The sequence below is a fragment of the Cygnus olor genome, chromosome 4 (assembly GCF_009769625.2).
Source record: "Cygnus olor isolate bCygOlo1 chromosome 4, bCygOlo1.pri.v2, whole genome shotgun sequence".
Classification (NCBI taxonomy): domain Eukaryota; kingdom Metazoa; phylum Chordata; class Aves; order Anseriformes; family Anatidae; genus Cygnus; species Cygnus olor.
Genome location: NC_049172.1, coordinates 20,539,565 through 20,561,674, shown reverse-complemented (window position 1 = coordinate 20,561,674; position 22,110 = coordinate 20,539,565). Strand labels below are relative to the sequence as shown.

The 22,110-nt window shown below is 41.8% G+C and overlaps 2 long non-coding RNA genes across 3 annotated transcripts in view; both read right to left on the bottom strand.

The window, feature by feature from the left end:
• The window catches only part of LOC121068926, a 26,630-nt gene extending 19,186 nt beyond the window's left edge, over positions 1 to 7,444 (bottom strand). Inside the window, exons 1-2 of the long non-coding RNA XR_005819147.1 lie at positions 7,335 to 7,444; positions 2,394 to 2,590 (exon numbers count right to left, since the gene is read on the bottom strand). This is a non-coding gene — a long non-coding RNA (uncharacterized LOC121068926). The remainder of the gene's footprint in view (positions 1 to 2,393; positions 2,591 to 7,334) is intronic.
• A 1,209-nt stretch (positions 7,445 to 8,653) lies between these two features.
• On the bottom strand, positions 8,654 to 20,618 carry LOC121068924. 2 transcript variants are annotated; one of them, XR_005819145.1, is made up of 4 exons: positions 20,417 to 20,618; positions 19,704 to 19,767; positions 9,696 to 9,872; positions 8,654 to 8,825 (listed from the first exon to the last, which is right to left on the bottom strand). It is a non-coding gene; the product is annotated as an uncharacterized LOC121068924 (long non-coding RNA). The 2 variants fall into 2 exon arrangements; XR_005819143.1 differs by having other exon boundaries at positions 9,696 to 9,869.
• Between the last annotated feature and the right edge of the window lie 1,492 nt (positions 20,619 to 22,110).

The window sequence follows — 22,110 nt, the reverse complement described above, 5'->3', positions numbered from 1 at the left end:
CTGCAAGATCTGATATTCACAAGGATGTGCACAGCTTTCTGCAGCATGTAGTAAATTAGCCATCAGACTCTGTGTGGTATACTTAAAGCCATCTCTTGGGGATAAATCTCCATCTCCTGACAAATACAGCCTAGATGAGCACACGCTGCTTGGCTGCACTTCTCACACTGACGGAAAGCCTTGTGCAGTTTAGGGATGGACCTGGATGTGGCATGTGTAAGCTAACTGAGTGAGCTGCTGTTCAGACTGAGAGCAAAGCATACCAGCTTCATCCTCAAATGTCTCAGCTTTCAGGTTCTAATAGGAACTCTTCTTGGACTGTAACACAGTGTTGCTCTGACCCATCTCACTCATCTAGTCTTTCTGCCTACCTCTCTGTTCTCCACATCAGCAGGCATTTTCCTCTCTTTCTCCCTCTAGCTCTGTCTCCTTTGAGTATGAGAGCCTCCTTGCTGTCTGGCTTTCTGCCAGACTTTTTCTGCGCTATCAAAATTTTGCAGCATTTAAATCATATCTGAAAAGAAGTATTTCATTTTTTCTTCTTTTTCCAGCTTAACACTTTGATTACAGTATTTATTTTTCCAAGCCTGTTGGCAGGCAATGAGGGGAAAAAAGGAGCCTAAAGTTAGAAAACCAAAAAAGAAAATGAAGCTGTATTGTAGCTGTCTGACCTACGGGCCCAGCCAAGAGTGCAGAAGGAAAAAGCAGCCTGCTGGGTATGGCAGCAGGGGGTTGTGCCTGACAGCTGGGTAGCAAAGAGAAATCTAGGTGTGATGATTGGCAATCTGAAAACCAGAACACTCACCTCCTACATTTGGTTTGGATTTGGGGAGACAATGGAGAAAAGAGAGTTATTTTTAGAGGGTAAGAGATTCAAGAACACATGAGGTTTTGGAAGGATGGGAGTGTTTTAACTTGTAGCTGACCTCTCGCTTAGCTTCTTCTCAGGTAGGACATTGAAGGCTGACATTCATCCTTCACCCTTCATCATTCCTGCCTGTTGTCACAAACAGTCTCTGAAATCTAGCACAGGCTGTAGCTACCAATGGAACTTGACGAACGATACAGCAAACTACCAAGGCTTAGCTAACATATTTATGCTCTGGAGTACAGATTAGAATTCCCTTGTATGTTTGAACCATGCCTAAATCGCTGGGGTCTATGGGTGACGCTATAACTTCTCAATCAGCATCACCAAAACAACATCATGCAACCGTTAAAAAGCTCATCTGCAAGGCAAAAAAATCCTATTCTGCAGAGCTATCTGGCTCCTGCTTTTCACCAGAGTGACTTGATGTCAGAGTGACTAATGAAGCAATCAGCTGGGAATAGCTCACATGGTATTTTAGCACTCTGATTTCCTCTTTTTATAGTATGTGAATTAAAAAAAAAAAAAAAAAGCCAAGGCAAATTACTTAGGATTTTCAAAAGAATTTCTTATTTAGCTGCTTGATTTGAAAAGATAACAGCTGGGAGGGGTTTAACCACAGTTTTTACTGTCATCAGAGTCAATGCTGAGCACTTCTCAAAACCTATCCTACATAATTGGTGTACGTAATTTATCACTGCACATACTGTACGAGGAATGAACACAGCATAATCTTCCTTCAAATACTGAAGGAATCAGCAACAAATCAGAAGCATCATTTTTAAATGTAAATCAAGAAACCCAAACCACAGGCTATACCCCTATGAATATAATGTATGGGGAAAGAAGTCAGAGGCAGAAACACTGCAACCAGTGCCTTGATTCTGCCATAACATCTCCCTTCCATCTCGTGCATGCAAGCAGCCTGCTATCACTGCAGTCAGTTTGCAGATTGGGCAGTAGGAGCCAAGAACCACAGAATGGCTGAGGTTGGAAGGGACCTCTGGAGATCATCCAGTCCAACCCCCCTGCCAAGAAGCAGGTCACCTAGAGCATGTTGCAGAGGATCACATCCAGGAGGGTTTTGAATATCTTCAGAAGAGACTCCACAGCCTCTTCGGGCAACCTGTTCCTGTGCTCTGTCACCCTCACAGTAAGCTAGCTACTGATATATTTGCTTTCTGGGGTAGCTTCCTCCTCTTGGAGTCTATGAGCAGTAAACACTGCTATAGCATGGCTAATTAAGTCTACAGGGTGCACGATTAGTATCAGATGCACATGTATTGCAGCATTAGGGTAACAGTGGCATGGTTTATGGATATCTTGGATTAGGTCAACCAATGCAGTTGGAGAAAACAAAACCAACTTTGAGCACAAGTTAATTCTTTTCTAATGTTCCAATATACAAATTGCACATATATGTTAATGTATAAACTATTATCTTTCCTTATAAATTTTGTCTCACTTATTTCTTATATATGTATAGCAGATTCTTAATTACTTGTGTCTTTATTAATCCACTTACCATTCCTGCTGGTATGAAATGCATAATATATGAATAACAAAGGAAGATATATTTTACCATTCTTCACTAAACCTCCATACAGTCCATCCACGATTAAGGACAAAGGTTTCCACATAATCCTTATTGATTATATTCCTTCAGGCTCATAAACTATCTTTTGCTTACACTCAGTGCAAATTTTCTTCTCTCGTTAATATCTATGAGATGGGAAACAAACACACTGTTCAGATGCTGAGTCTCCTGGGGCTCACTGTATCTTTATGGCTTGTACCAGGCCTACCTGACTGGATAACGAGGGAGGGATGAAATAAATGGATGGCTGTGTGAAAGAGGAAGCCAACACCAGCCAATGCACAGCCATTCATCAACCAAACTTGGATCTTTTAGAATGTTCTTTTCCAAGCAAAATGACACCTTATTCGAAGATAAATAATACATTTAAATTTTAGAAAACTGAATGCCCAATTAAAATGTTATTTCAGTAAATGAAACATCTTCATTGCAATTTTAATGATCTATCTTAGATTTTTCTAAATGCTTCTTTTAACTTCCTGTTTCACAGAAGTTATTTAAAGATGAACAGGTATGACCTGGTGCTTAGGGACATGGTTTAGTGGGTGACATTGGCAGTAGGGCGATGCTTGGAGGTCTTTTCCAACCTTAGTGATTCTATGATTCTATGAAAAGAATGAAACAGCAAGCTTTTTCCTGCCCTAAGAGAAAACAAGCAAGAAAGGTCCCTAGAAGCAAGAAACACTCTGAAACTCTGCCTAAACTGGGAGACCCAGGAGCAGCTCTGGACTCCTGGCCTGGCAGTGTACTGAAGTTGGGTTGTGTGCCCATTCAGTGCACGTAGGCCAATGAAGGCATCTCTTTCCCGCATACTATGCTTTCAGTGAGAAGACCCAGAGAGGAACCACATTAACCAAACTTATCCTTGATATGGAGAATTACAGAATTGTAGGGGTTGGAAGGGACCTCAAGAGATCATCGGGTCCAGCCCCCCAAAGATATGCTGAAAGTGCGACTCCAGGGCATGCTAAAACTCACACAAACTGTGTGATGTAGATGTTGCCTTAAGTTATCCTAAGAGTGGCTTCTTAATATCTCCCCTAGCAAACTAGATGCCAAAGGTGCCTCGAGAAGGAGCCTTCTCCCAATATGTAGATGGGCATAGTTGCAAGGATAGCTCTCTGCAGCAGTGCATGGCGGCTGCCTCTGGTCAGGTCCTCTGAGCCTCTTAAGCAGCAGCTGTCTAAAGAAGGAAAAAGGCATTTGCACTGTCTCAGAGCTACCAGAGATACAAAGCAACTCATCTATTGCAGATACATTGCTTCCCTCCTGCCCTCCAAAACAGACACCCCCACCAAAGGGAATGCAGCCTATGGAGGGTCCATGCCAGAGCACAGGAAGAGAGAAATGGAAGGAACTGCATCTAGAAACCACTATGTCTTGACTGTAACCCCTCCAGACTTCATGCTGCTCCACTTCTTTCCTTGCTGAAGGGACTGAGAGTAACCAATGGCAGTAACAAGGAGAGGAGTCTGGAGTGAAGGAGTGAAGTTGGTTCCGGGAAAGAGGGGAAGAAAGGTGCTTTCCCTCTGAGTTTTATGTTGATACGTTTCTCTTTTTGCTTCCCAATTCCCAAATCAGTAGTTAAATATTTATATATGTATACCAATTGGCAATAAATTAACTTACTTTTCCCTAAGTCAAGCCAGTTTTACAATGGGAATATATAAGTGGTCTCTCTGTCTGTAGCTCAGCCCACAAGCTTTGCCTTTCCTGTTCCTCCTATTTTCTCCCCGCATCAGCTGAGGGGCCGGAGTGAGCGAGCAGCTGGGTGGGAGTTTGGCTGCTGGCTCGGGCCAACCCACTATATACAGGAGAGAATCTGGGACAAAACTTGCAAGCAACATTCGGTTTTATAGGTGAAAAGACATTGTGGAGGGTGGGTGATGAAAGTGAAACCAGTCCCCCGTTCTCACCATGAAGGAAATACAGACCTATTACCTAAGTTATGCTGTGGGGCTTATGCATTCTCTCCCACTCAACTTGAGCAACAATATTGCCAATAAGCATATATAATTATTTGCTTGGATCATTTTCAAATATGGAATTGTGCCACAGAAGGTATAATGATTTCTGTATAAATAGTAATTATTTCTAAGCAACAAGTGTAGGCATGATAATCATCTTTGAAATTGCTGGATTTAGGGCATGCTGAAGGATGACTTGGAAAAGGGACTGATAAGTTCAAAAATTGTCTGCAGAGAAAGCACTTCATCACTGCACGATCATGTTTTATTCTCTCTAGTTGTCTCCTCACACCTATCTTATTCTGGGTTTCTAATCTAACAGTTCTTTCACCTGCAACAAGACAGACCACTCCTCCTTATAACATTCATCCTCTTTTTCATATATATCATCTACCTTTGGGCCTGACAATGTTGGTATGCCTGGGGGTCTTCTGGTAAAGAAACCTCGATGTTGCTGGTGGCCATATGTGTAACCTAATCCTATTTTTGGTGGCATCTGATAGTACAGAAGGTATACAAGACTTGGCCCATACAAAACTCAACTTGTGCAGTCAACCATTCAGATCTGTGGAGGTTCTGAAAAGTGGAGATCTCTTTGTAAGAAATCTGGCAAGAGATGGCAACAGATGGCAGCTCAGCTTCTCAGGTCCCATCATTTTTTTGTGGGAAGATATGAGGCTGGGCATGTCTGCAGGTCCCTGGCTGACCTGGGGAAAAAGAGCCTTCATAACCCCATGAGCTTTTTTTGCACTTTCCGTGGCAAATGTATGCTACCTATGCAGGGTCTCTACCCAGTGCACTCCCACTTATAACAGGCATCTTTAACCTGCCGATTACTGTAGATTCCTTCCTTCACTGTTTAATGTAGCTGGGCCAAGTGTTTTAACTGACTTTTGAAACTCAGCAGCAAAGCCCTGGATGTTGTCTTTGGTTCTGTGGTTCTCTGGTAGATGTCACACAGTGCGTGCTCCCAATTCACCCAGCATTGCAAAGCGCCTGAAGTTGGCAGAGCTAGGTTAGTACAAATTAGGCTTCCCACATGTCTCTACAAATCATGGTGTTCTGTTTTGCCCCCGGTCCAAAAGAATGTCAGACACGAGCCTGCATGTTAACTACCAGAGAAAATTCCCAAGGTCTTCCTGGCAGTTTCAAGAGTATTACATAGCACAGCTTCTTACTATTGAAATATGGGCTCAGTGATAAGTCTCCTAAAGGGTTATGTGTACCTGTGCGTATTCCTACAGATATACTTCAAGACAAGTGACAGACAGTAAGTACATCCTGTGCTAAACGCAGCTCATTTGGGGGGAAAATATGTTGCTTTAACTACAAGCAAACCCAAGAAAATAGGTATTAGAAACTGAAATAAATGTGGTCTCCAGGTACATCTTAACCTACAAATTGATGCATAAAGATAAGACACTCCTGCTAAGATGCATCTTTTAGGGACATCAGCTTCTCTTCATTTCAGAATGTACTTTGACAGGGGACCTGAAGTAATGTGTGTGTCAGAAAGGCAGGAAGCATAGAGGAGAGTTGCTGCAGCAGAATGCACAGTGAGAGGAAGAAGAAGGTGCAGTGTTGTACCTCTCTGTATCTTTTATTTCTGAAGCTTTTGGTTTCTCAAAGGTTGGTCAGGTTTGCTAGATGATCTTTATGTACCCTATTTACATCCTTACCACAGAAGAACCGGGCATATTCCTGGAGCTGACACCTCACAGAAATTCAAGCACAACTAAATCCAAGATAGCTGCAACCCAATCAGATGACTATAAAAGAAAGAACTGGAGAGGAGGCCTTGGCAGTAAAAGTATGCGAGAAACAGGAGCCCACCCAAAGACATTCAAAGGTCATTTGTGACACTCTTGGAGATTGCCTATGGGACACCATTCCAGAAGGGCATATTCATCTCATGAATCCTGTGTCATATCTGACAGCCCTATGTTTAAACGTGGACAATTGAATTTAACCCCAAAGCTTCCTGAAGCAAGAAGACAAGGACAGAGGAGGAGATTGAAAGTAGAAAAGCAATTAATGGAACAGGAAGATAGAAGCAGTTGTATTACCTTTGCAATATTTAATTGGATTGTTACCTGAAGTGCAGGAACTACCCCATGTGGTTTCAGTACAGTGAACTCAAACTTCTAGCTACCCTCCAAGTCTGTATGCAAACTAGATATACCCTTGCCTGCTAAGCAACATTCACATTCCCTTTAAGCAGCCTAAAATGTATGTGTGCATGCAAGTGTTGGAATTTATTTCCCCATAACTCATGGGTGGAATGGATTTCTCCGGTCCCAGATTCTACAAGAGACTTGCACTCACCTCAGCAACGTCACTGGCTTCTACGCTGCTATTGGCAGGACAGCCTGAGGGAGAGTCCTCATTTCCAGAAAGTGATAAACTACCTCTATCTAGCCCAATGCTCCTTTATTTTAATTGAACTCTAATGCATATCTGGGCCTTGGAGGCTGAGTATAGCTTCTATTAACCAATATTACCATTTCAGAAGTATTTCAAATTACATACAGGGTCTGTAAATGCTTCAAGTTATTAGAGCAGTATTAAGTACATTCAATATCTTTTTTTATTATTTTTTAAATAATTAGCTTTTATTTAGAAGTCTTTCATATTTCCCAGCCTACAGAAAGCCATGGAGGTATGCTACATACCTTTGAAGTCTTCTAAAACATGCAAAACATTTAAAAAGAAACTAGGTTATAAACAGTATATACCCATAACATCAGCTAATTTTAAATGTAATCAGCATACTGCATGCAAGAAATATGTCATAAAGGAGCACATTTAAGAAATGAGAATCAGTTTAGAAATGTTATGTGAGCTTCTTAGATTAAAAATAATTCTACTCCTAAATGAGGAATAAAATGCATATGCTGCATACCAGGAATCAAACCTGGCCATGAACCGGGGGTATGTGACATTTCCATCTTCATCAAGGGGGATTCTGTCAAGTAGCAGCTCAAACTCTTCATCAGTAATCTCCACACCAAACCTGAAACAAACAGCAGTTAGCAGCACTGGCTGGCGGAGTTCACATTTGGGTCAACAGTACCCACAATACCCCGAGCATATGGCTGCCATTAACTCTTTGTTACTGCTTCGGTCCTCCAGATCAAGAGCACCACGTGAATATCAGAGGTTAATCAGGGTTTTGATCGCCTCAGCATTCTCAAAGAAAGAAATTCTACCCTAGAGTCCTGGCATTGGTGAGGCACAGAAATAGAAATACTAGCATATTGAACTGTGTGCAATTGTCCTCTATAAAAAGTTATTCATTACACTAAAACACTGGTATTGCTTAAACTAGTTAACTCTGAAAGGCTTTTCATTTGGACTGTTTAGCATGAAAGAAAATGTAGAGAAAAACTGTCTTTTCGGGGAAACAGCTTCTTAGTGCTTTTGGAAAGCATTTCATAATGGCTTTAAAGACATTTTGCATACAAATATTTAAAAGTGGCGGTGTTTATTCATCAGCAAGAAAGTGTTTTCACCTCTCCAGAACAATCAAAACATAATCCTTGAGATACTGGCATAAACAGGAATGACTTAAGCAATAATAAAGAACAAGGCATTCATTCATCATTTTGCAAACCTGATAAAACTCAGCTCACTTTTGGTGGGTTATATTTTCTTCTCTGCAAGGCGGTGAAAGGGTACACAAAAGGTAGTATTTATTTGTTGCTTTGGTTTCATCATCATGCTTTCCCATTTTACGTAACTCAAGAAAAAGTTCTGTTAGAGTGCCATGTGTCCTTAACTGCACAGCAGCTCGCTTGAGATTTCTGACTCCCAGGTTTGGAGCATGGCAAATGGCTCATTTACCCTGCTTTATGTCTTAGGAAGTTTGGTGAGGAGGGCAGATACAGCTGCTTTTGCATTTGCACTCAGCTGACAGTACTTATTTTATTGCCTTTCAACTTTGCTTATCTACATTCACTTCTCATTTAGACACGTGCATTTACAGAAGCTTGTGTTCTGCCATTACACATAAAAACACACATAAACAAAGTAAACATGCAGCATTTTTTCCCCACGAAGAATAGAAAACCTAACTTGGCTGGGGAGTTTCAGTAAGAACAAATTCTCAGGAATCCGTAACTGTTAAACAACAGCGGGGGTTAAACAACATTGCACAGGTCATTTGAAGATTACCTATTTGCATACGTGATCAATGGACAAAATCCGTTCACTTATATGATCAATGAAATGAAATCTCCTTTTTGTTTGTTGCTATCTCCAAATCCTTGTCTCCATCGTTAGCATCAGGGGACGTCATCCCAGAAAGGATTAAAGGCTGTATGTAAGGCACGAGCAGCTTGGTACTCTGCTGAGAACCAAAGCTGGGTAAACTGGCCAACTTGTAGATCTGCAACTAAAACAGATAGATTTATTACTGTTTATTATTATATCACGTCTCTGTGCATAGTCACACATACAGGTTCTACATAAAATAACACATGAGATCCGAGGAAGAAAAAGAACACCACTTAATACAACATTTATGTGTTTTCATAGCAAATACATGTATCTTGGGGAAAGAAAGAGTTTTGTTTTTTTTTTTTTTTTAATATTCTACATGACTATCTTCAGATAGGCAGGAGAGTAGCAAAACAACTATTTGTTCAAAAAGCAAAATTAAGCTTTTTGATGATTGTAACATTGTTCTGCCATTAAAGACAAAGAATTGCTGTGATCTAAAGAACAATAAAATAATCTAAGAAATTGATCTTATCCATTTGGTCCTCTCATAGAGTAAAACTACTGAAGGGAGGCCCCACTTCTAGCCATATCATTTGCCTTGGTACAAGAGTTTTTGTAAATCCCAGAGGCAAACAGAAATTCACGCACAGATCACTCCAGCACCTTTAGCTGCAAATAAATAACCTTTTAGTCACTGATTAGGAAGACTTCTCTCTGGGCTCTGGCTTATATTATTTTTCTGTCTCCACAGCAAAAGATGGGTGCTCTGATTGTTCCATGTATGTGTTTGTATGGAAAAAAAAAATATATATATATATATGATTTTTGTTTGTTTGTTTGTTTGTTTGTTTGACCAAGAAGATTGTCAATGTAAAAGGAGGGAGAAAAATCTTCACTACTTCTGGTAACCAAATTAAAAAAAAAAAATCGATAGGAAAATATGTAAGGATTTTCTTGGTACTGAACCCAACCTTATCATGACTTGTTACGGAGGTTATTTCTCAACTCTATAGGTTCAGTATAGCTCTGAGTAACTGCTTACTTCACTTCATCGGGAGAGGCTGACAACTTGTTGTTGGCTGGTAGCATGAGGCAGATAGGCAGTTCACTAACATGGAATGAACCATGCCACTGTGGCTACTGCACTGAGCATTTCATGTCATTTCTTTCGTAGGAATGTCTCAACCTGGTCTCCATATCAAGATATGTGTAGAGGCTGCTGGAAAAAAAGGTTTGGCTAGGTTCATTGCTCAAGAAAGCTATTCAACAGCCTACTGCCAAGAGGGACTTTATACACATGGAAGCACTGCATAAACACCAGGCGTATACCTGACCGTGTACAAATGTATTTTATGAGAAAAATATCAGTACCGTTTAATGAGCTAAATAAATAATGTCATTTTAATCAGGAGGGTGGGTCAGAATCACACTTTCTTGAACGCTTCACTTTTCATCTCTGGTAGTACTAAACGCCCTTCAGACTGTTTTGACTGTAGTGTTGTTGGTTGCACACAACTCCTTCCTGAACCTGGCTGGGGAAAAGCAGCTGTCTGGAAAGAACCCAGTGATCTCTGGGTGCCACAGTCCCTCTTAGGAGATGTCAAAGTCATTTCAATGTTGAAGCACCCCAAGCTCCCCAGACATATCCAGGGAGATGGGAGCTGATCTTGAAGGTCTGGTCTAAAGTACGCCTGTGTACATTTATTCTGAGGGGTGGTGAGTCCTATTGGAACAGAGGGAATCAACGCAGGGTTCTGAAGGGTGCCTCATCTCCACCTTATGTCGTATCTGCAAAGTCAGAAAATACAGAGTGATCTAAGGGAGTAAAATGGGGGAAGGGAGGAACAACGCTGCACCAACTTTGCATATTGACATTTCCTCCATTATTAAAATTCCAAAGACCTATTTTACATTACTGATCTCAGGATTTCTGGAAACATGCTGTGACTACATTACATCCTTCGTGCTCACTTATGTGGAAACAGAAAAAGCATTGAATGAAGAGTGTGTATGGCCTATACCATTTGTTACCCCAAACACTGATATTATACTTTTCATTCTGAACTTCCCCTCAAGCTTTACAAACATATCCAAGATATACAAAGGCAGTAAACAGGAGGATCAAGTGCTCCAGCACACAAATGCAGCCACCTGAAACTAAGCAATGATTTAATCAAACAGCAACAGCACACAACAGATGAATCACTGAGTTCTCCAGGGCACATTTTCAAAGGCAGGTGCAATGGGCAGGACTTGAGAAAAAGATATCTATTAACTGGAGGGCTAAGCCTATTTAGACAGAAGCTGATGCAAAACGCAAGGGACTGGTTAACAGTGAGGTTGAGAGAAAATGCTTTGGCGAGAAGCCCAGAACCCTGGCAAAGGGAGCACCTGCAAAAAGCCACATGTGGTTTGTCGTACCAGTACCTACATTTGCACATGCAGATTGGGAAATTGTTATTTCCATTTTATCATATGTTTAACATCTCCAAGATCCTCAGATAAAGGCATCTCCCATCTTAAATCAAAGGGACAGAGAGGAAGATTAGGCACATTGGGAAATTCAGTAACTTCTTCAGAGAGTTATTGAAGAGTCTTTTAATCACCTGTAAAGACACCACTCCTGGGTGCCAAGGTAACAGCAAGTTTTTAAGAAGTCATTAGCGGAAGAGAGAAAAGATGCAAACAGCACAATCTCTGCACAAAGGCAATTGGAAAGAAGCACAGAGAGCAAGCAGAGAGGAAGAACTTACTAGTGTCAAGACTGGCATGCTGCAGGAGCAGAAATGGCAAGACAAACAAGATAGCAGACCAGGTCAGAGGGATAAGCAAGCCTAAAACTGTGCTGGGCACTTGAAGCAAGAGATGTATATAGTGATCTGATTGTACAGAGAAGTAAGTGGGAGGAATTTTCAAACAGGGCACAATATCCCAGAAGGATAAACTAAGGGGATTATTCCAGCAGCGTGACCTCAGATCTGTCCAGGGAACAAGGCCAGGCAGAGGTATATGCAATTGCTGAGAAATAGCAGGCAGTTGTGAGGTACATGGCCGTACAGCTCCTATGTGCAAACATTTGTGTGGAAAATGTGGAGCTAATTGTGGAAACTGGTTTCTGCTGGCAGGCAGAGCACAAATTCACTACATGCTACATTTGCTTATAAAACGTGGCTCCTCCTCAGCAAATTTTGTGCATTTTATTAGCAATCACCAGGTACCTTACCTGTGATAGCAACATTAATGAATCAAAGAGACAGCAAAGGAATCAGAAGGATTCTCTCTTTTAGCATTTTTAAAGTAAGCAACAACAACAACAAAATCTGGGTGAGTACTTAAATAATTATGAAAAGGGAATTTAATAACCAACTTCAAAAAGAGTCTAAAATACTGTTTTATTGGCATAAATCACAGTTTCCAGTTCTCTCCAGAAAACCTTCCCTTTTTCCACCACTCATGGCACAAACTCTACAGGTGCCTGTGTGACCACATCTGCAGTGTTGGTACCTACTTGGCCCTTTGATCACTTCATCACTCCCAGGGAAGTCAGCAGACGTACATCACCGGTCTACACCTGGCAGGCAGCTTTTTTTGAAGAAGCAACCTAACAGGTAAAAACTAAGTTTAGAATGCTGAACCACTAAAGTGTCAACTAGAAAGATGCACAGGCAGCAAGACAGGGCTTAGCCCAGTACCTGGACAACCCTACCAAGTTCTTCTGGCTCTTTTTATCCCCTGTCATTCAGACCCTGCTGGTAGGTGACAAACTGCCATGGACACTGGCTCACACCAGAGGCTATTCAGAGCCTGGCCTCCACCCAATGGCAGCAAGGCAGCTAATCGCCTTCTAAAATTTGCCCCCAAAGTCTCTTGTAATTTTCACTATTTAAACATAATCAAAGCAAGAAAAATTCACTCTGTAACAGTAGCACGAAAAGGAAAGGTAGTACCACATGTGCCTGGCTCCCTTTTGTTTCCATATAGAAAAGAGATCTAACATTCAGCTAAGTACCCAGCAGAATCTGGGGAGGGGGCTTGCACACACCACAGTATTTTGGGGTAAATTGAAGACTACCAGATCTGTGTCATATATACTGAGCCTTTACTGTGTCAAAAATGTGTGTTATCAAAGAGCTAACAACACAACATGTGGTTTTTGTCCACTACTTTTTGGAACTGTGTATCCTTCCCTTCTGTATCTAAGATGATGTTGACTCCACTCCTTAGATATGGAAATCAGAATGTTCAGTATGCCTAGATGGTTACATGACCTTTTGTTATCCCCGAGTACCTATGTCCTTCACAAACTCCTGGATTTTACAGTCATTGACTTCTGCCTGCTGCAGATGGGACAGATTGTCCAGTCCCACAACACTAGGAAATGAAACCAGATCTCATAAGCTCTCGTGCCATGCCTCTTAAACTACCCCTTTAGTCCAATATCTTTCTGCCCTTACTAAAGGGATCTCTCAGATCTCAACTCTGTGCATCAGGCAAAGCTATTTCAATGCTAGCATATGTTTTTTGTAGTACTGTAACAGTCCCACTCAGAGGATGTCTAAACAAAGTAGTGGTTAAAATGCCGCAAGCTGTCACCACCTGTCTGTATTCCACAGCATTGTATTCCACTCCCTTGCTGCTGAACAGGTAGTAGAAAGGCCAGGAACTGGGAGCAAATGAAAATGGAAAAAAAAAAAAAAGTTTGACTATTAGATGTCCTTCCATGTTAAAACAGATACCTGCAATAACACTGTAAGGATCTACCGCTGCAAGCATTTCTCAGCTACTGGGCTTCTATAGCACCTGCCCCAAGAGGTCAGTCAGTTGACCAAATGCCAATAGATGACTCACACTGGTAATGGTACATTTATTATGGGAAACACAAGGCCTCAGCTCCATCTCCTTAGCACTGCTCTGACAGCAGCCAGCCATCACCTTTGTAAGACCTGTGAAGGAGGATGATGCAAACCGCAGCTCTTCATCAGGACTGTCGACATTGCCTGCAATGGAGGGTGTGAACTGCTTTGACTGATCCTAGGAACACTGCCACACCTATAAACCATGGGCGAAAACTCCAGGCCGGGCAAGAAACTACCAGAGACAATAAAAGATTATTCCTTGCTGAAAAGGACATATTTCAGAAGCAGTTTCCCAATGCAAGAACTGCAGTGTTTGGTACCTGGAGGGTATGGGAGCTACTGTTTCCCAACCCTGAACAACAGCTGGAGATGTTAGGACAGATTTCTGACGTTAGAACCAAACACAGCAAAAGGAAGCCATTCTGATAGTGCAGGTAGAAAAAGAGAACCTTTATTACAAAATGAAAAAATGAAAAAATAAAAAGTAATGATGTAGAAAGAATAGCTTTCCATTCACATAGGGTGTTTTCCCTGGAAAAAAAAAAAAAAAAAAAAGCTTAAAAAATGTCATAACTAACTTGGAGTTAGTTTTGCTAGCACAAACCAGAAGTTTTACGTTACATGGTCTAAAGCTGTAGCTCCTCAATTCATTTTCATTGGGCAGTTTTACCAAGTTCTCTCAGCAAGAAGCAGTGAGCCAGCTGCAGTTTTGCCAGCCCTGCCCAGGGCTGCTTGCTCTCCTCACAGCTGGGATCTGTACACTGCAGCTGCTCCCTTGTGCCCACAAGGATGCTAAAAATACAGGACCTTCTGCTGAAGCACAAGATACCTCATGTCTGATACCCTGGAAAAATACTCATTAAAGCCCAGTTCAGATCTGATCACTCTACTCTAAAATCTGCCCTTACATGCAGGCGAGTAAAGCAGATAAGAGAGCTAAGTATAAACCAAGAAGCATATGAGGCACAGCACGTGCAATGCAGGCAACTATATCCTAGCGTAATAGACTAGGTAAGCAGATGCCCTCTCCAGCTGAAAACAAACTTATATCATTCCCAAACTTAGTGTTGGCAATGCTGGGCACAATTTTCTTGTATTTCATTATTAAAGTCCAAGGATCTGCGTCATGATCCAACTGGATTAAGCAGTGTTATTTGCTACAAAGCTTAGCCAGCGGTAAATACCGCAAGTAAGCTGCTTCCCAAAATGTGGTAACAAAATCCATAATGTGTCCCATCATACCCTATTCCAAAAAATCTTTTATATAAGGTAATTTATTGAACATTGCCCCTCCTAGAAGCTCACAAAGTATTTGTTCCATCGAACTTACACTTCCAATAATTTCAACCACATTCCTTTTATAAACAAGTTTTGAAAAATTTTAATGGATTTTTAATCTTTTTTTTTGTAATTAAGTATAAAAACTATTCCAGAAAAATAAAAAATAAAGTAAAAAAGAGCAAATAAATTCAATCTTAACTCATCATACATGCTGGAGGAAAGGGAAGCCATCCAGAGGGACCTTGACAGGCTTGAGAGGTGGGCCTGTGCGAACCTCATCAGGTTCAACAAGGCCAAGTGCAAGGTCCTGCACCTGGGTCGGGGCAATCCCAAGCACAAACACAGGCTGGGTGGAGAAGGGATTGAGAGCAGCCCTGAGGAGAAGGACCTGGGGGAGCTGGTCGATGAGAAGATCAACAAGAGCCAGCAATGTGTGCTTGCAGCCCAGAAAGTCAACCACATCCTGGGCTGCATCAGAAGAAGTGTGAGCAGCAGGGCAAGGGAGGGGATAATCCCCCTCTGCTCCGCTCTCATGAGGCCCCACCTGGAGCCCTGCATTCAGCTCTGGGTGCCCAGCACAAGGACATGGACCTGTTGGAGTGGGTCCAGAGGAGGGGCACGAGGACGCTCAGAGGGCTGGAGCACCTCTCCTGTGAGGACAGGCTGAGGGAGTTGAGGTTGTTCAGCCTGGAGAAGAGCAGGCTCTGGGGACACCTTATAGGGGCCTTCCAGTACCTAACGAGGGCCTACAGGAAAGCTGGGGAGGGACTCTTGGTCAGGGAGTGGAGTGATAGGACAAGGGGTAATGGCTTTAAACTGAAAGAGGGGAGACTTAGATTAGATATTTGGAAGAAATTATTTACTAGAGGGCGGTGAGGCCCTGGCACAGGCTGCCCAGAGAAGCTGTGGATGCCCCATCCCTGGAGGTGCTCAAGGCCAGGCTGGATGGGGCTTTGGGCAGCCTGGGCTGGTGGGAGGTGTCCCTGCCCATGGCAGGGAGTTGGGACTGGGTGGGCTTTAAGGTTCCTTCCAACCCAAACCATGCTGTGATTCTGTGATTTTTAAATGAGCCAACACATTACCTGCTATCAGCTATAAATATAAAAGTGCAACATTTTGAGAACATCCCTACCAAGTTTTCCGGATGTGTTCATACAGAAGTGTAATGCTACAAGGGCCATCACAATGTGTCCAGTTTGGTACACATTTTACCTTAGACTCTCATTAGCTGACAGGCTCAGTGATATAGACCTGATCTTAGCGTAATCATTTCCGCTTGCCAATGTGTAATGTTCCATGTGAGAATAGAGGGGTATTACACCCATTTTGTCCAGATGGACCTACATATTTTGGATCAGTAAACAGACGTAACTTTGTCATCTCAGTACGCAGAATACTATAACAACTGCAGCTAAAACAAGCATCCTGCTTCTCAGCATCATTACAAAAGTTTCATTCAGTTGAACTTAATAGGGTTACAATAAGACAAAACTGATGTGAAAGGGTGATAGTCACAAGCTTAAACTCTTTTAGATGCTACCTGGATCTGCCACCTGCAGCAAACTGCCAGTCCAAACTATTTTAAGCCAGATTCCAAGGACATCCCTTGGGCCAGTCTCCTCTGCAATTAACTTCAAGGATTGCCTGACTACTTCAGAACTTGGCACAGCAAGTGTGGCATGTGTACAAGAGGCAGAGATTTCTTTAACAAATTCACCAACACTGACTTGCAGTTTAATTGCAGTTAAAGCACAGCTTGTCTTTATTATCTTATTATGTCAAGCTTTGTGGAATTCAATTAAGATATCTATTGTACTAGTGAAAATTTAAAACTGCATGCCAGTGCTGTCAAAGGGTCGTAACATAATTACAGCTCTATCCACCACTCCACCCTCTCTTCACTCCAGCCATACTTTCGATAATCTTAATGACAGATTTGCCAGACTGAGAGTAAATTAGTGCTGAATACAGTTTGTTTGATGTTCCTTTATCTAAAGTGTGCCCTGCCATCTAGTGGCAACGATATTCCAAAAATACCATTTCATTTTTTCAGAAGGCAAACCTCCTATGGAAACCTTTCCACTTCCTCATTTACATGCTTCAGAAATAATTACAAAAAAAGTTGCAAAATATTGTAGACTACAAATCACATTCTCAAGACCTATGTAGATAGGAACTAAGGAAAACTGCAAAGTGAAAAATGAATCTCCCCTACCCATATTACATTGAAATACAGGATCAACTTTTACATGCAGTTCTGTAGCATACATTAAATATGAAGTCCTTTTTCTAGTTAAGTGTCAATGAGAGATTCATGAATCATAGCTTCAGAGAACCAAAGCATACTTTTCTTCCATATACAGTTTTCTCAACCTAGTTGCTCTAAAGCTAAAGTAGGAGTTACAGACCACATGCTGATAGTAGTCATTCAGAAGGAAGTAAGTGGAGGTGGAAGAGATTGATGAGGGGTATATAAGAATGCTGAAGTACAACCACGGTATAACTATGTCACACCCAGCTATGTCACAAACTGACACCTCAGTTCCAGAAAGGTCACTTCTGTCATTTTCCTTGGCCCCAGTCAGACATTCTCATGCTCATGCCTACGTAACAGCTTCAACTCACTGTTGAGGACGTGCTGAAAACTCATGTTTTGCAGCGCTGCATGACTGCTAGTGCTGACTTGAGAGGAGGTGGGGAACATGTGACTGGAAAGGAGAAGGAACTGAGAGCTGCTATTGAGACACCGAGATCTTTATGCCAACCATGAAACTGTACCCTCAGTTTCTGATCCACTATACATTAATGTCAAGCAGCTTTGTTGTACTGGGTCTGATTGAAACGGAGTCAACCGTCTTCATAGCAGCCCATATGCAACTACGTTTTGGATCTGTGACTAAAACACTGATAACATACCAGTTTTTTGGTTATTGCTGAACAGTGCTTGTACAGCATCAAGGCTTTTTCTTTTTTCTTACTCAGCGCCCCCTCCAGCAAGTAGACTTGGGGGGGCAAGAATCTGGGAGGAGGGAAGAAAGGCACAGCCAGGACAGCTGACCCAAACTGGCCAAAGGGATATTCCATACCATAAAATGTCACGCTCAGCAATAAAACCTGGGGTTGGGGTGCAGTGTTTCCCTAGGTAGTCACTGGAGCTATTGCTTGGAGACTGGCTAGGCATCGGTCTGCCTGTGGGAGGTGGTGAGCGATTGCCTTTGCACCACTTTGTATTTTTTCCCTGTCCTTCACTTATAAAACTGTCTTTATCTCAACCCACAAGTTTTCTTGCTTTTGCGCTTTGTATTCTCTCCTGTCTCACCTAGGGGGGCATGAGTGGCTATGTGGGTGCTCAGCTGCTGGCTGAGATCAACCCTTGACCCCACCTGTCCAATCAGATTTTTATAGCAGATATTCACCAACATTTCAGAGCTGACAGTTCAGTCTTTTGCTCTGTTGATAATGAAACAAGGTGCTGAAATTGCACCTACAAGACAAGGTGAAGCTGTAACTCAGAGTGTTGTTATTGTGTTGCTTTGTCTTATGCTGCTGTTCCTGACTGGGCAGTTAAGAGAATAGTTACGCTATGCCTGTTGGGACTCAAACACATAGACGTAGCTTTCCACCAAATCTTTTCACTTCTGAAAAGGAGTGTTGTGTTCAGTGTCGGTGGCTTCAAAGATGGTAAAAACTTTTTTTCTCCCTCACAATATTTCTCTAGATCACAAAGACGAGATGAGAATTAGTGAGCACTCACCCGTCTTTAGGCTGAATGAGCTGACAGCTGAGAAAGCAATCCAGAACCCAGAGGTGTTTTTGGGTGGTAACGCATCAAGTCATCTGCTTCTTCATGGAGATCACGTATTGATCATTAGAACCATAGAATCATTAAGGTTGGAAAAGACCTTCAAGATCATCTGGTCCAACCATCACCCTACTACCAATGTCACCCACTAAACCATCCTTAAGTGCCAGGTCCAACCTTTCATTGAACATCCCCTGGGATGGTGACTTCACCACTTCCCTTGGCAACCCGTTCCAATGCCTGACTACTCTTTCTGAGAAGAAATGTCTCCTAATTTCCAACCTAAACCTCTCCTGGCACAACTTGAGGCCATTCCCTCTAGTCCTATCACTAGTTATCTGCGAGAAGAGGCTGTCTTACAGCCTACATTTATACAAATACTTTGATCTGCTGTCAGGAGAGAATGGGTCTCTTCAAGAATGCCCAAAAGAAAAATGAGGTAGAAAGAAGCAGGGATCATAGAATCATAGAATCGGAAGGCTGGAAAAGACCTTTAAGAGCATCAAGTCCAACCATCCACCTAACACTTCAGGAATTATAGCTATTGGTGAGAACCAAGATGATGCTTATTTAGTAGCAGAGGTGAACTGCTCTCTGTCACTATTCTGACTGAAATGGGAATAAATCCAAGCAGTTGTGCAATATTCCCCTTAAAGATATAGGACACTTAGTGACCTATACAATTTGAAGCTACGGATACCACATAATAAGTAGTGCCTCACCTAACTGTTCTGGATGAAGGATAAGAAACTCTAACATGACTGACCAGGACACACAAGAATAGTCATTCTAAGAATAATGAAAAACTTGTCAGGTTTGTAGTCTTCAGAACAATCAGTATGTTGGACATACTGGGGGTGGGAAGGTGGTAGAGCATTATCCAGCTGCAGTTTGAAAACGAAAAATCAACGAGAAAATTCATTATTTCCCTGCCCTTTAAATCATCTTGTTACTTCACATAGTTTCCCTTATACAGAAACACAACATGTGTGACTTGAATGAATTCAGCTGCAGGCACTGTGCAAAAGGGTGCTTGAGGAGACATTGCTAGGAAGTTAAAATTCTGTGTTCCCACTTGTAGATGGTTCTGAATAACGAAAATAATTCTGACCTGCACTCCGTTGCTGCCTGAAACTCTTGCTGACTAATCACCTCTCTTCAACCTGTCATTTTTTCTGAGAAAAATTAAAAGACAAAATAACACTAAGAAATCACAGTTTCATGCACCTTGAAAGCAAATGAGCCCTAGGTTAGTAAAAGGATTGACCTATTTTAACCAAAGATACCATCACTTGGAGAAAGAGTCTAACTCCATTTCAAATATGTTGCCTACCCTACATGGTAAGTGGAAAATTATCTCCCTTCTCCCTCCCATTATACAGCTCCAGCCCACAGAATACTCTGCACTGCACAAGAATGGCAGAAGACTTAATGGAGCTTACAAAAATACCACTTTAAATAAACAACATATCAGAGATCTCATACAACCCAGTACAGCAGTGAATCATTTAGGATGCTTCACTGACATGTTTCAAACTAAACATTTACTTCTGAACCAGTCCCCTGTGACTAGAACTGCTCCAGAATAAAGACTATGGCACTGAGAAAGCCCCCCGTCTCCAGATCAGAAGATCAGCAATAAATATATCGTATGATATCCACATAAATGTTCCACATAAATGTTTTCTAGCCATGCTAAACCCCAGCTGCAGGGCAGTGGCAGCATTCTGCAAACAGAGCAGGCAGCATTCTGGGACCCAGTGGCTGGTGTTTCTTGTGACTTGGGCAGAATTAAGCAGTGAATGGAGAAAGCCAGACACCCACCAGCTGATGATTAGCCAGATGCCAAGTTTTCTAAGTTGTCAAGGATTCTCTTCCACAGGGAATATTTCCACCTGGCTCTTTAAGCCAGTTATCTGTCAGCTTCATGTTGCAGGAGGAGTGTAAAGGTGATAGGGACTGAATATTTCTCCATTGATCACTCTGCCTGTGGTTTGTCTGTTCCTGTAAGTGATTGAAGATGGATGCAGGTCAGTAGTGCAACTCACAGTAAGAAAACAAAAACAAACAAAAAAAGAAAGGGGAAAGGGGAAAAAGGAAAGGGAAGACCTATGTGGCAATCATGACCATTGTTCTCGTCAACCTGGTCCTCCTGCCATCCTGGCTGAGGTGCAAATATAGTTTGTGCAGATCAGCATCCCAGCCAGCCAGTGGTATAGTCTCTTTCCTCTCTTCTGCCTTGGGCACCTGGGAAATGAAGGTAAAAAAGTGGAAAGGAAAGTTAAACAGGAACACCTGTTGGTTCAGTATCTTTTCCCAGACCAGCCCAGAGTTATGGCTTGATTATTGTTTGTAACACAATAACAAAACGCCTCATCTGGAAACGCCATTTGAAGTTGCAGGCCTGAAAGTAAAAATAGATTTACCAGAAATTAAAATACTAGCTCCTGAAGGCAGGGGGAGCCAATGAAAAAACTCACAGCTACACTGTTAAAGACACTTCCCAAAGTGAAATCACACTTCAAAAAATCATTGATTAGCTCACACATATTTTGATAGAAAGTTTGACTTATTTTAACATTCATGACCTGGTTGCATAAACAGGTTACCACAAACATCTGCACCCTGTACAGCAAGTTGTTAAATTGCAGACAGGATTAATGATTAGAGTTACTTTTTATTTATTTATTTATTTATTTATTTGGAGTAGAGTCACAGGGTTATTGATCAGTTCTGACTTTATTTACAGTTATTACCATCACGGACAGAATGCAGAATACAACAATTTTATATTTTTTTACAATTTTATATTTTTAGGTACTGGTCAGAAATTGAGAAGTTTCTTTTTTCTTTGAAAGGGAGCCATCAGTTGTGCTCCTTAAGCCATACTGAGAATCGAGCTTCTTTAGCTAAATGAGAAATCCCCAGACAGTATGACTGAGACAAACACTAAGATGAGAATCAAGGTTTAATATTATAACATATTTTGGGAAGTGAAGCGGTGGTCTCCCAGAATCATATACCACAAGCCCATTTATTTCAACAGGGTCCTGAAATCAGCCTAGATGCAGCTGTTACGTGCCAGAACAGAGCCTCAAGCACAGCTCTTAAAAGCTGCCAGGGATATCTGCAGTTGTGCAAGGGTTCAGGGCTACCCATGCTCCAAGTCTGGCAAGGTTGCATGGCATTAGGACTAGTAAATGCCCCTTGATGGCATTTCCCTCCAGTTCTGATGGAAATATCACATTACTTCCGTTCTGCTTCCACAATGATTCACAGATTAGCTATGGGGAAAAAAGTCCCAGGCACTTCTGTGCACCCATTACTCAAACAAGAGTCATCTTGGAAGACTGTAGCTTTCTACACAACTTTATCTCAAGTGCTAGTAAGTAAGGAATTCAACAATTCTATGTAATAAAAAGAAAAATGTCAGTTCCAAAAACCTGACTTACTGATAGAAATTTGTTCCTCTGCATCTCTTGTGCACATTAAAATGCAAACAGCATGCCAGACAGTGT